This window comes from Coenobita brevimanus, chromosome 110 (assembly GCF_032717465.1).
Source record: "Coenobita brevimanus isolate Jiangsu-jjx chromosome 110, ASM3271746v2, whole genome shotgun sequence".
Lineage (NCBI taxonomy): Eukaryota > Metazoa > Arthropoda > Malacostraca > Decapoda > Coenobitidae > Coenobita > Coenobita brevimanus.
The window spans coordinates 5,213,566-5,228,635 of record NC_137063.1 but is presented as its reverse complement, the minus strand read 5'-3'; the positions used below and the strand labels follow the sequence as shown (position 1 = coordinate 5,228,635).

Sequence of the window (15,070 nt, the reverse complement as noted above, 5' to 3'; positions counted from 1 at the left end):
GAGTTCAATAAAAGGAAATTCCGGTCTATTGAAGTCCATTATATTAAGGTTTTACTGTATATTTTAATATCAACAGTCTGCATCAATTAAAGTACAAGAGGATATTAATATATAATGTAGAAAGAAGTCATACCAAGTGTCCAGTGCCATTTAGAATCATGTATGTTCCTTCAATTTTTGGAAGGGATGGTAAAATAAATCATAAAACATGTACCAAATGATGATCAGGTAAGGCTCTGAACGGGAAAGTGATGTCAGACGCCTACCTTTTCAGTGATATACATAGTTTTATTCTTGCTGCCAAACGATTTTACCATTTAGAATACTCATACTGAAGGGGATCTGTATCATGATCCAGTTCAGTCTCCCCTGAGCAGAACAAAGTCGTTGGAATAAAGAATAAAATGATTTACGTCCTCAGAGTGAAGGAAGAAGTTTAATCATGCTCATGTAGCATCACACACTCTAGGCTAACTTGTAATTGTCTTCCCCCCCCCCCTTCACTGTATAAATCAAGGTACATCATACGAATCATGCAAATAATGAACTTCAAAACCTTGGTTAATTGTCATAATGGTCTAGTAAATGAACCGTATCCACATCTGTCTTCACCGACAGCTAGCGAAAAGTGAGCTATGTTATATCCCAGCATGGGGACGGTTGCCTATGACGTATGGAGACAGACATCAAGTGGCGGTATTTGGCAAATACTGTATTAAATTTAAGAAAACTAGGGCTATAACAAGCTTCAAGAAAGCACTATTCTTACTCAAAAAGATTATACGAATGTAGATAAGAAAGCCAAGTGCACTGAACTCACCAACAACACAACAAAATAACTGTGTAAGGGATTGCCAGATGGAAGCCTAATGTACACATATGCAAAATAACCAATCAAAAGTATTCATTCATGGGTGTGATATTTTTTATCAACGAGTATTTTAGTGACTTTAATGGTCTACAGTGTTGCTAACTCTTGTAAGATTATCCAGACATATAGAGTAGTCACAATATTTATGTTACTTTTTCAGGTCTAGGACCGAGTTAGGGCTCAACAGCTAGGTAGCAGATGACACCTGAATGTCCCTCATTTCCGTTGCTCTCACTCTTGATTTGTGTCCTTCCAATAAGATCCAAGCTTTGCTTCCATATGTTAAGAGTGGGGATCATAATACAGTAGTCCCTCAATTATCTGATGTAACAGAGCCATCAGTGTATCAAGATACGGAGGAATATTCTACCTATCAATACCCTACCCATACCCAACCTATATGTACAGTACTTCTAATTGTGACACTGCTGAATGTTCTTCTGTCTTTCAGTTATTCAGACATCAAAACATATTGGAGTATCCATTATAATGCTAAACACTAAGAAAACAATGCATAAACAACAAAAATCCACAAATAAATAAATGAAGATGAAAGCTGAAATTTTTTTTTAATAAAGTACAGTACTTACCACCCAGTGAACGGCCGATAGGTGTCATAACCCATTAGTCTCTAGTTGGTGTACAGTAATCCTGTGTGGTCTAGTGGCTAATGTAATCACTAGCAGTGGTCGTATCAAAGCCAAAATATTGATACTTCCAATACTAACTGTTTACCTGCAAGTATCGACACTGATGGCTGGGTACTGATTACTGTGAGTATTGAATACACTTTCCAATGAAATGAAAATGTATTTTCAAAAATACCACTTCACTCGGAGATGATAATTTTAAGATTTATTAGTGCACTGAACGTCAGACTTCGGGGTCACATTCCCCGAAAATAACTGCCATATACAGTAAAACCTTACTATAACGGACTAACTGGGGGACCAAGCCATTATGAAAAAAGTGAAATTCTGATAAAAGCAACATCCAGATTTCCCCCTGCTAACCCAGACTTTTTTCAATATGTCAGACATTAGTCCAGATCGCACCAACAGTTATTAACCCCTTAAACGCGGATCGTCTCGTTTGCGACGCTTGGCAAAAAGGACATAACGGCAGAGCGTCGCATTTGCGATTCGTCAATTTTGAATAACCGCGGGCAAGCAGGCTCCAGCTGGTATTGTCTATCAGTACCACCACCCTCTAGCTACAACTAGCATACTTTACCTTTGTACTACTGACCTCAGTTGTTGCCAAGTATCGCGTTTTCCCCCAGTCCCCCCCCCACCACCACCACAGCCCGGCCAGCCTGGCTGTGATACATGGCAGCGCTCTGAGCGCTCAGAACTGTAAATCTGCGCTCTCCTCTCACAAGCAGTTTATGCTACTAGGAAACGCTTGTTTCCCCAGTTGTAACACTAGCTTTTTTTCTCACGGTTTGCCCCTGTTTAGCGTCAGTTTACTGCAGGCTTTCAAAGTGACATTATGGCGAGTTCTAGCTCTTCCCACTCAGTGCAAGCGGCCGACAGGAACGAGAATAAAGTGGCGGGCATAAGGCAGAATAAAAAGCGCGCCGTGGTGATCTTTTGGGAAGTAATATGATTGAAAATAATGTAGTATACATGTTTTTAGCTGTGAAAATGGAAATGTTTGTTGAGTGACGGGAAGACCGCCGCCACAATGCATGTCGGCCGTATGCTCCGTTGATTTTAGCCTTATTTTCAGTGCTTATTGTACAAATACGGATTCCTAACTACCTTTACGTTGTAGTATAAAGTTTACTGTGACAGAATGAGGCTGTGGTAGAGGGGAAACCGGGTTGCTGGAGGTGTGAAAGTGAAGATTTGGTTACCCAACTTTGCAAGTCTCCACAAGTCCTTGGGTAGTCCACGAAGGCTCAACACCTGTCTCTGGAGAAAGCTGAATGTAAGTACTATCTGCCATACCAAGTATAATGTTCTAGGGTTAATCTCTGATTTTTGGCGAATATTTTCCTACAGGTACTCAGACCGCGATACAACCCCGCCACTCGGGGGGGAACGACTGTACACGGCCGCGTTTAAGGGGTTAAACTGCTTTCACTACCACTGCACTACTGTACTGTATTATACATTCACTACAATAATCAAATGGTATAATATACATACTAATACTGTACTGTACATTGATAAACATGTCTTTTATTTACCTAATTGTGGTGAACATGGCTGAAGTGGTTGGGCAGTCCTAACTGCTTCTGGCTTTATTGGGCTTTTCCTCATAAACAGTAGGTACAAGTATTTAGTCCGGTATCTCCTCAATTTTGATAAAAGCGAATTCCAGTCTATTGAAGTCCGTTATATTGAGGTTTTACTGCAATTATGTTAACCTGGACTGAGCCCACTGAGTAAATTTATTAAATTTTTAGGTGGTTAATTGGACTGAAAAGGTATTAATTACGAAACTACCTAGCTACCGGTATCGATAATCGATACCACTGATGCTGGCCAACAAAGTAATAGGTATCATATCTAAATTTAATCACTGGTATCGCCAATCACTAATAATTATCACTTATCAAATGTTGGAAAACTCCTCCTCCTCCAACCGTTGGAGCTGGACAAAGAGTAGGGACATGTGGTAACTGCCACTGAACATAGTGACGCCATGTCTCTACTGGCCAGCCAGACGACTTTGACCATAAGGTAGGGAGGCGGACAGCCATTTCTTCTCAGCTAGTGGGTTGTGTTTTTTTATCAGCACGCAGCTCAGCCAGAGAAGGGGGCCAGGTGACTCTGTCCATTTGGCATGGAGGCAGACAGCCATTTCTATTCAGGTGGTGGGTTACGTTGTTTTATCAGTGTGCGGCTCGGCTCGAAAGCAGGGCCTGGTGACTATGACCATTTGGTAGTAAGGCGGACAGCCATTACTGTTCAGCTTGTGGGTTAGGGTCTGTATTAGTTGCGCGCGGCTGTTAGCTCTAAGTGATCCGGGAGGCCAGGGGACTCTGACCGTTCAGTGAGGAGGCAGACAGCCATATTTGCTTAGCTTCTGGGTTTGGGTCTGTACTGAATCTGTAGGCTCCCCAACCAGCAATGTCGGAAATTTTATGTTTGGATACAGACAAATAAATCTGAATACGGATATGATAGAACCAACGCCAAACGATCAGATGAGGAGCGTATCAGACACAAAACGTGCAGATAATGGAGTGGTTACTTATCATGCAGCGACTTTATTACTTCCATGTTCACTTCCCTAATTCTTATTGATGCTTTCAAAGAACCAGCAATGAACAGTAATAATAAAAACAATTTCATTCATTCATCATCTAATCCAGGGTTGCCCCATGAGGAGCATAAGAGTCCGGGGCTATGCAAGTTGGTCCTGACATTTAAGATGAGAGTGACCAGCCTCACTCATCCCTGAGTGATATTACAGTATGTCGGCAATAAACCCCAACCACCTCTTGGATAGAAACCTACACCAGCTTAATCCAACTGGAGCACCTTAACTGCCAACTAAACCACCAGGTGCAATAATTTGGTTATATGGTTACCACCCAGCATAGTAAATGGTTTGGTGTGTACAGGAAACCATTTGGCTTGTTGCTCAGTGTAGAGTTACCCGTGGATAGAAAAAGGAGGAATGAATGAAGGAAAGAAAGACAGAGGAGGAAGGATGGAAATAAAGGACTAATTTTCAAAAACAAAAACAACAATAATAATAATGGTAACAACAGATAATAATATAAAGACAATCTGGTCTCATGTTTAACAAAACTACCAGTCCTTCCACATGATTACTAGTACTCAAAACATGGCAGCTATTTAAAATACTCCACACACTGACAGAGAATGTCAGTTTTACATGCTTTGGGCCCACATTTTGCATTACTGTAAGTCAGTTAAATTCATGCTATATGACCGTAATTTTATGGAAGAATCACTGTGAAACCAGTTAACAGGCAAACAGATTGTACCTCTCTCTCTTGAAAGACACGGCTTTCATCAACACAATGTTAATACATTTTTCAAACAGACTGGTACTAATGGCATAATTTGGGCATAAAAAATGGCTGAATAGACCGTAAGTGACACACACACACACAAAAGTGAACATCACCACCACTGAAACAGATTCGTTGTTATATACACTTGTTCATTTTTATCTCATCTCCTATTCCACATACAATTCAGCACATCTGAACAACCATTTCAAAAAAGTGTACTTGTCTCCCTGAAACATAGACTAGGCCATCAACCAATAAATTCAATTATCTATATTACCACAATCAAGTGGATAATGAGATTTCTGTATTAAATTCCAGATGTGCTGGATCCCAGTTACCATATCTAAGCAAAAAGTACAAACAAAATTACTGCAAAAATCAATGACATCACGGCAGGGAAAGTTATATCACACGGGGTGCAGCAGTGAAGGGGTTAAGGATGAAAGGAAGGAAGGTATGACTGACAGTGCTGTGAAAGACAAAGAGTAGATGGAATGAAGTGAAAGAACTGAACAGTGTGGCATGCTTAGGTCACATGTGAACACTGCAGCTATAGCATACTGTACAGTGACAATTTGGTTATCATGCATAACTGGCAGCACGTGATAACGGTACTGCGCAATACCGGAAGAACAGAACATATGGAGTTATCCCAACTGGTACCCGGCACTCCACCTGTAAATCCAAATTTTCCCTTTTACAACAATTTAGACCCACTAAATTCATACATACTGTTAACTATCACAAATACACATAGACATGGTTAGGCTAATAGAAAATTATGAAAAGGGCACAATAAGGACAAATCACGAACCATAAAGAGACCTAAGAAGGGCTTGAGGTAAGGGGTTCTGAGGTCAGGGGGTGGAGTTAATGGTCACCACCTGGGATTAACTCCTCAAGTAGGACGTCATCTTTGAATCCCTTAAAGCCAACAGAAACCACAGATTTTGCACCATCACTGTCAGCAGAAGCCACCTCAGGTGTGTGAAAATGAAGTTATTTAGCCATTAAATGCATGATAACTGCAGAAAGCAGACTTTCTTCAGACAATAACAAGAGATAACTGTAATTCACTTCAGGTGAAGGTTGTTGTTTTAACCCCAAAATGCATTGCTTCGATAAATTAAACAGAAAAAATCAATCTATTGCCTGATGCGTTAATCCCATTAATCATTAACCCATTCTTTACCGAAAATGTGTTTTGATGTACCCCCGTACATCGCCAGTAAACACCAGTGGGACACCGGAACTGCTACCGTGGTATGCTGGTACACCCTCTAATGAATGGCAGCTTATGGGCCTCAGGGTAGCCCGGTAAGGCTGTCTGAGGACCTCGTGTTAGCAACAGCTCTGTGTTTTGACGACAAAGACTGTGACAAAGTTCTGACGAATTCTGACATCATAAGATACGTCATGACTGAGTTGCGGTGGCACTAATGGCTTGCTTACTCATCTGTGATGTAACCTCTTTTAGACCAATCATTATTTTATTTATAATTTGTACTACAGATATCGTACTATATTCTCTGCTGACATACGGCAAAATTTACACCCCTTGGCCTGCCTGAGAGAGTCAGTTACCACGCACTTGACCATGAGAGAGGGTGTACAGGATATTTTTCTCTCATGGCATCTCTGGCAAATTCCAATAGTGACGAGTTTATTCCTCATGAGGATACTTATTTAGATGTATCAGATGATGATGCAGCAGTGTCTGATCTGTCAGTAGATGACTGTGATCCTGAAAATGATAGCGAAGTTGATGTGAGTGAGGAAGGAGGAGGAAAATAGTAGTGAGCTTAGTGACGCTGCACTCTCGGCAACAAGTGGGTCAAGGTCATCATCACCATCACGTATGTCCACATACTTCATGCTTAGCTTACAAGGTAAATAAATAAGCCATCCATCTGTGCATGACATTTTTTTCAAGCCAGTTTGTACAGTAGTTACCTGGGTAACAGTACTTCAGCATAAGATATGTAAACTCATATACCGCAATGATTTATTTAATAATATTTTTTTATTACCAACATCATGCTGGGTTTATGTGATCATCAGAGTACGAACAAATAAAAAAGAGTGAATAGTTTCAACATGGCAAAAAATATACACTACCCCTCACACTACGGGAGGGGGAGCTATCAGGTCGGTATGGGGGGTAAACGTAATGTTTACATTTGGGGGAGGGGTCGGTAAAGAAGGGGTTAATCCATAAGGGGTGGGTCACAAACAAACTGCCTCCATGTTGCCCTGTCCCCCACCATTTCATTGATCTGCTCCCAGCTCACACACCCCTCTCTCATGTACCTCTCCACCCCCATCCCTCCATCTCATCCTTGGCCTCTCCCTCCCTCTCCTCCCTTCCACCTCACTCACATACACTCTCCTTGTCAGTCTCTCGCTCTCCATCCTCTCCACATGTCCATACCACCTCAGTGTGTTTCTCCCAATGCTTCCTATCACATCCACATCCACACCACAATGCTCCTTCACTTCCTCATTTGTCAGTCTGTCTCTCCATGTGACTCCACATGCTCCTCTCAAATAACTCATTTCCACTGCTCTCACTCTTGACTTCTGTCCCTCCAACAAGGTCCAAGCTTCACTTCCATACGTTAGAGTTGGTATCACAATACTGTGTTTTAGTAGCTTTTTCATATCCATGCTCACTTCCCTATTTCTTATCACTGCTTTCAAGGAACCAGCAACCTTTCTTCCCTGTTGCACCCTATCAAGCACTTCACCCTCTAAACTTCCATCCTTACTCATCACACCACCCAAGTACATATATGCACTCATATTTCCCATTTCCTCCTCATCCAGCCTCACTGTACATTCGCTGACTTCACTTCTCTCAAAGAGAATAATAGCAATAAAACTATTAAAATGTGAAAAATTATTATAAGATGGTAGTATTTACTTCTAACCATGCAAATAAAATCATTGTTTAGAGCTTATAAATCTAGGATTATCCTTACAGCATATCTGCTGAGTAGTGTGAAGTCACAAAAGAGCAGTGGCTTTGAGACTGTTAGGGAATGTGAGTGGATTACAAAAAGTGAAAAGAAAAATAAACACGACATTCAATGAAACAGGTGGAAAAGGGATGTCTACAGATAACAAGTGTGGCTACATGGTAGATCATACAGTACCCTCCCATCCAGTGCGCGTTTGTCCAGTACTATTCGGGTCCAGTTCGGTCGACAAAAAAATACTTTATTACTGTAGTACGGATTTGTTGGGCTGCTATGGATCAGCCGCTCAAAGTGGGCCAAATCCTAGGAGTTCTTTTCTAGTACTGATGTGCTGCGTCCAGTACTACTATCCGCATGCGCAAGGGAAGATGGCCAACACCGAGGAACGTTTCCCTAGTACTTCCGCGCCAGTCCAGTACACCTTGTGACTCGTGATATGCCAATCAAACCACAGTATTACTGTCACGTGAACACACCCCAGCTTCTTCTCTTGTCTGGCAGAAAGGCCTCCTCCGAATCCTGAAGACCCTCCTCCACGGGGTCAGTAGGACCTCCTACAGCCTCGGAAACCCCTCCCCCTTCCTCCCCAAGCCCATCACCAATCACCTTAAAGGTTGGTGAAATCTTCGTTGTGTCAAAATGTAGTTAAACTGAATTTTGGGGGGGCTTTTTCAAGACTTGTCTGACATTATCCATTTTTCCCATAAGGCCTGTTGTTTGTCCAGTAGGGATTTAGTCCAGTGCGGTAGTACCATCTAATAAAAATACTGCACTGGACGCGTGGGTACTGTACTACCAAGAGAATAAGTATGACTAAGGCGAGTAGAGCATAAGGGTTCATGAGTCTGACCATGGGAGAAAGCTTTTTTTTTTTTTTTTGTTTTTTTTTTTTTTTTTTAAATCCAAGAGAGAAGGAAGCAAAGGCCAGGAGCCCGCAAACTATTCTTTCCCAGAAAAAACAAAAACAATACAAAAGAGAGCCAATTTCAAGATGCCTGGACACACTGCACATGAAAGACGAGATCAGAGGAAGTAGGAAATACAGACAGAGGGAAACTGTTCCAGAGCTGACCTGTTGCATAAATGAAGGACTGGAAGTAACAGTTAACTCTTGCAATAAAAAGTTGGATAGAAAAGAGATGAGAGTCTGTTGCTAGACAGGTGCTACGTGCCCATCATAGAGGTGAAGGGATGCAAACAGTGACCATTGAAGCAGCGATAGAAAAGGGATAAATATGCAACAGTGCGGTGAAGAGAAAGAGGTTGAATGGAGCCAGTAAGAGGAGGAGAGTTTCATCATTCATTCATTGCCAGACGCCATGTATCCCAGACGGGGTGGCCAAGGGCTTAGAGTTAATTGTTTTACAGGGAGGGGCACTAATCCTCCACCAACCCCACTTGACACGTAGGGATGCCAACAGCATCTGGTGTTCCCAGGCGGTCACCCATCCAAGTACTAACCAGACCCAACGTTGCTTAACTTTGCTGATCGGACGGGAAGCGGTGTACTCAACGTGGTATGGCCGTTGGCCAGGAGAGTTATTTAGATGAAAAGCCTTTGACGCCACCCTACTGAGAGGAGCTGTAAGTGGGGAGCCTTCCCACACGAGAGTTGTACTCTACACAGGGGCGAATAAAACCCATGTATAAAGTTAACAACTGTGCAGCGGTAAAGAAGGTACGGAGACTTAGCACACCTAATCTCTTGGAAGCAGATTTTACAAGAGATGTAACACGATCTTTCCAAGATAAATCCCGAGAGAATGAAACCCCAAGCATGTTTAAAGATGATGCAGGATTGAGCTGATTATTATTAAACATTAGTGGGTACTCCTGTGGAGGATTTTGTCTGGCTGATAGGAGTAAGAACTGAGCCTTTGATGCATTAAAAACTAGACTACTTTTACCCCAGTCCGAGATATGAGCTAAGTCAGGCATTAGGTGTGCCGCAGCCTCATCCCTACTTTGTTGAAGTAATTGCTGAGATGGATGTTGCAGGAACCGAATGGAAAGGTGAAGGACAGAATCATCACCATATGGGTGGACAGGTCAGATGTTTAGCTTAGAAGGTCATTGATGAATAAAAGAAGAGAGTTGATGATAGGACAGACCCCTGAGGAACACCACTATTAATAGGTCAAGGAGAAGAATAGTGGCTGTCTACAACAGAAGCTATTGAAAGACCTGAGGGGAAGCTATAGATGAAGGTACAGATAGAAGGATGGAAACTGTAAGTGGCCAGTTTGGAAATCAAAGATTTATGCCAGACTCGATCAAAAGCCTTTGGCTGGTAGTATTAAACTACCTCTTCGCTCGAGCAGGCTCTTCGTCGCGCCAGCCGTAGTTTTAAAGCGAAGAGGTTCCTCGTACAGCGCGCGGAGGTCTCTCGGGGGTGAAAGTACTGGAATATGAAGCAGGAACATCACCCGCCTCTTCCCAAATATCTTCGTATCTTGTTTTATGCTGATATCATATTCATGTATCTAGTTAGTACCTTTACATTCACGAAATGCATTTGCAAATTTTTAAATGTTTGTTATCATTTTTTTGTGTGTGATACTATCTTTATTTACAGATTTTTAGGAGACTGGTGCTACCCGTTTACGATCAAACTACTGCTACCACTATAAAGCTCAGTGACTGCTACATAAGCACAGCCCAGTCGTTGACTTTTATCATTCCCAAGTTACCTGTGTCTCATACAGTGCTGATCCAGGCAACTTCACAGCTTATTTCTGAGAGCACTTTATGTAACAGACTTGTAAACCATTCCACTTTTCACTACTGTCTTCAGAAAGGCTAGCACGTGGTATATTTAAGGCCGTGGTTTGGGTACTACTATCGCCGCTAAATTCTAGCTGCCGTAATCCTAATCACTTGCTTTTTACGGTAGCCAACACCTACTTTCGTCATAAGATGATCCACCGGTATACATGGAGAGTAATGAGGAGGATGGATGGTGAACTTGTTGAACGAAAGGCAATGATAGACTACGTGTGTGTGGATGAGCGAATGAGAAGACAAGTGTTGGATGCAAAGGTGTGGAGAGGGTGGGGGAATGGAGTCTCGGACCATCACATAGTGATGGCCAAGGTAGAGCTGCAAAGAAAGTGGTTGAGGAGACGAAGGGGAAGACAGGAGGAAGCAGCTCCTGTGAGAAGAGTGGAGAAATTGCAAGATAGTGAGAAAATGACAGAGTATAAGAGCATAGTGGAAGAAAGATTGGGAAGGTATGAGCTAGAGCAGATGGAAGGGGTGGAAGACGTATGTAAGATATTCACGGAAGAGATAAGCGCAGCGTGTGAGGCGGTTTGTGGAGTGAGGAGGAGATGCAAGGGTGTGCAAGGGACAGCATGGTGGAATGATGAGGTGAAACGAGCTGTGGAACAAAAGAAGAAGGCATATGGTGAATGGTTGGCGAGTAGAGGTAGGGGAGAAGATGAGAGAGAGAAGAGAGAGGTATATGTGAGCAGGAGAAGGGAGGTTAAGAGACTGGTGAAGGAGAGTAAGAAGAAAGTGGATGAAGAGTTTGGGAGGAATCTGAGTGTGAAATGGAGGGAGAGTAAGAAATTGTTTTGGAAGGAGGTAAAGAAAGTAAGGCAGTGTGAAAGGGGAAATAGTAGGGGAGTGAAAGATAGGAATAATAGATTGTTGGTGGAGAAGAGAGAGAAATTGAGGAGATGGAAGGAGCACTTTGAGGATTTGTTGAATGTAGAGAGTGAGAGCAGTGTGAGTATAAGTGGTTGGGGAATGGCTGGGAGAAGAAGAGATGAGAGGAGGGAGGAAGAGATCAGTAGGTCGGAAGTAGTGGAAGCAATGAAGAAGATTAAGCTGGGAAAGGCCCCAGGAATTGATGGAGTGTGTGGTGAAATGCTTAGGTATGGGGGTGAGATTGTTGTGGAGTGGATATGGAAGTTGTGTAGATTGGCTTGGGAAGAGGGAAGGGTTCCAGAGGACTGGAAATCAGGTATAATTGTTCCTCTGTACAAAGGAAAAGGGGAGAGAGAAGTATGTGGTAACCATAGGGTATTTGCCTTCTTAGTGTGACTGGTAAAATATATGGTAGAATACTCATTGATAGGGTTAGGCATATGACAGAGGAGCTAGTTGGAGAAGAACAAGGGGGATTTAGGAAGGGAAAAGGGTGTGTAGATCAGATATTTGTTCTAAGATGATTAGTGGAGAAGTATCTAGAGAAGGGAAGGAAAGTGTATGCTGCCTTCATGGACTTGGAGAAAGCTTATAACAGAATAGATTGGCAAGGTATGTGGAAGGTATTAAGAATATATGGAGTGGAGGGGAAATTGTTGAGTGCTGTGAAGAGTATATATGAGGGAGCTAGGGCTACGGTGCGAGTGGATGGTGAGCTGAGTGAGTTCTTTGATCTCAATGTGGGACTGAAACAGGGGTGTGTGATGTCTCCATGGCTGTTTAATATATACATGGATGGGGTTGTAAAGGAGGTGCAAGGTAGGGCAGTGGATGTGGGGCTGGCCCTAATGAATGAGGGTGAGATTTGGAAGCTTCCGGTGTTGCTGTTTGCTGATGATACAGTATTGTTGAGTGAAGATGAATGGGAGTTGCAAGGTTTGGTGAATGAATTTGGGACAGTGTGTAGGAGGAGGAAGCTGAAAGTTAATGTAAACAAAAGTAAAGTTATGGTGTTTGAGAGGAATGAAGTCACAGAGTGTGCAGTGAAGTTGGATGGTGAGGATATGGAGAATGTGAGTGCATTCAAGTACTTGGGTAGTGTGATGAGTAAGGATGGAACTTTGGGGGATGAAGTACATGAAAGGGTACAGCAGGGAAGAAAGGTTGTTGGTACACTGAAAGCAGTGATGAGAAATAGGGAGGTGAGTATGGAAGCTAAGAAGTCACTGCATGATGGTATTGTGATCCCTACCCTGACTTATGGAAGCGAGGCGTGGACCTTGCAAGAGGGGAACAAGTCAAGAGTGAGAGCAGTGGAAATGAGTTACTTGAGAGGAGCATGTGGAGTGACGTGGAGGGACAGGTTGACGAATGAAGAAGTGAAGGAACGATGTGGGGTAGATGTGGATGTGGTTGAAAAGATTATGAGAAATACACTGAGGTGGTTTGGACATGTGGAGAGAATGGAGAATGAAAGACTGACTAAGAGGGTGTATGTAGGTGAGGTGGAGGGAGGGAGAGGGAGGGGTAGACCGAGGATGAGGTGGAGGGATGGAGTTGAGAGGTATATGAGGGAGGGGGGGGTGAGTTGGGGGGAGGGGAGTCAAATGGTGGGTGACAGAGTGACTTGGAGGCGTTTTGTCTGCGGCCACCCTTTGCGGGATTAGGGCGTCGGGCTATAGATAGAATAGATAGATAGATAACTTAACCCAAATGACCTTACCTAACATATTTCTAACAGCAGAAAAACCAAACATGAAAGCTAAATTCTAGCAGGTGAAGCTGAACTGTAGCAGTATTAACCTAACCTGACTAAAACTGACCTGACCTGACCTAACCTAACCTGTTTCTAACTTAACTGAATGACCAAACCAAACAACTTCATTCTAGCTGCTGTAATCCTAACCGTGGAAAGGATTACGGAAGTCACCGCTAAATTCTAACTGCCTAAATCCTAATCACTGCCTTAAATTATACCACGTGCTTACCCTTCTGAAGACAGTAATGAAAAGTGGAATGGTGTACAAGTCTGTTAGATAACCTGACCTGATCTAAACTAACCTATTTCTAACCTAACTGAACCACCAAACAAAACCGCTAAATTCTAGTTGCTGTAATCCTAACCACCATTGGACCCCCTCTCAAGTATTAAAGTATCATGTATTAAAACTATTTCCTACCATTGGACTGATTCGGAGACGTTGTTTATCAGATTTAGCATATTAATTTCGCAATATATCACACGAGAGAGTAAACATAAAACAGATAATGGCAAACATGAGCTCCTCCGGCATACCAATCTCACGATTTCTCTCCCAGAGAGCACCCCTGCAGCATACCAACCCTTCCGTAGTCTCCTTCTGGGAAAAGGCTGTTCGGCCTGGGTTTAAAGGTACCAAACTGGGAAGAGCCTCTTCACGAAGATGCTTCGCAGGAAGGGGAAGAGGTTGTTTAATACTACCAGCCTTTGAGATGTCAAGTGCAATGGCAAAGCTTTCACCAAAGTCCCGGAAGGAGGATGAATGGGAGTCTGAAAGGTAGGTGAGAAAAATGCCAGTGGAGTGTCCCTGACGGAACCCAAACTGATGATCAGAAAGAAGATTGTGGCGGGACAGATGCTTTAAAATTTTTCTGTTAAGAATAGACTTGAAAACTTATGAGACAGGACGTTAAGGCAATTAGGTGATAGAAGGGTCACCCTTCTTTAGGAATGGCTGAATGAGAGCAAACTTCCAGCAAGAAGGAAAGGTACAAGTTGACAGACAAAGGCAAAACAGTTTACCTAGGCTGGGTGTATGCATAGAAGCACAGTTCTTGAGGACAATAGGATGGACCCCATGCCTTCTTAGAACTGAGGCCAGTGATGGCAGAAAATACATCAGCTGAAGAAATTTCAATGTCAGCCATGAGGAAGTCAGAGGGGCGAATGATGGAGGAACAGCACCGGAATCATCTAAGGTGAAATAGAAGAGAGAGTCTGAGCAAAGTGGTCTGCTTTACCAGTAGAAGAAATAGCTACAGAGCCATCAGAGTACAAAAGAGGAGGGAATGATGATGAGGTAAAGTTGTTAGAAAGGTTTTTGGCATGGTGCCAAAAGGAGCAGGAAGAATTCGAGTTGGAGAGTTACAAGCATTTAGTATGGATGAAATTATTTTTTGCAGAGCGAAGAACAGACTTAACACGATTCCGGGCAGAAACATAAAAAAGATGTGATTCAGGGGTGGGTTGGCTCCAGTACCTTTTGTAGGCCCTCTCCTTGTTGTAGACAGAACAAGCGTGATTAAACCAAGGCTTTCTTGCATTAGTCAACGGATATGAGAAATAAATGTACTGTATGCTTCCATGCCCAAGAGAATAACATCCATAACGTGCGAGGCACACCCAGATGGCTCCCGGCCATGGAAACAATAATCATTCAAGGGAAAATCAAAGAAATACTGCCTGAGGGCCTCCCAATCAGTTGTTCCAAAGTGCCACAACCAACGTTTCTTTGGAGGGTCCACGGGCCGTGCTAGGGCGATAGGACAGGTTGAGGTAATAAGGTTGTGATAGGAGGAGCCCAACAGAAAGAT

At 42.8% G+C, this 15,070-nt stretch overlaps 1 protein-coding gene and 1 non-coding gene across 2 annotated transcripts in view; both read right to left on the bottom strand.

Annotated features, from left to right (window-relative positions):
* LOC145417418 (uncharacterized) overlaps positions 1–15,070 on the bottom strand; it is a 287,807-nt gene that overhangs the window by 171,599 nt on the left and 101,138 nt on the right. The window lies entirely within an intron of this gene.
* Positions 9,259–9,377, bottom strand: LOC145417658 (5S ribosomal RNA). Its single transcript, XR_013900523.1, has one exon. It is a non-coding gene; the product is annotated as a 5S ribosomal RNA (ribosomal RNA).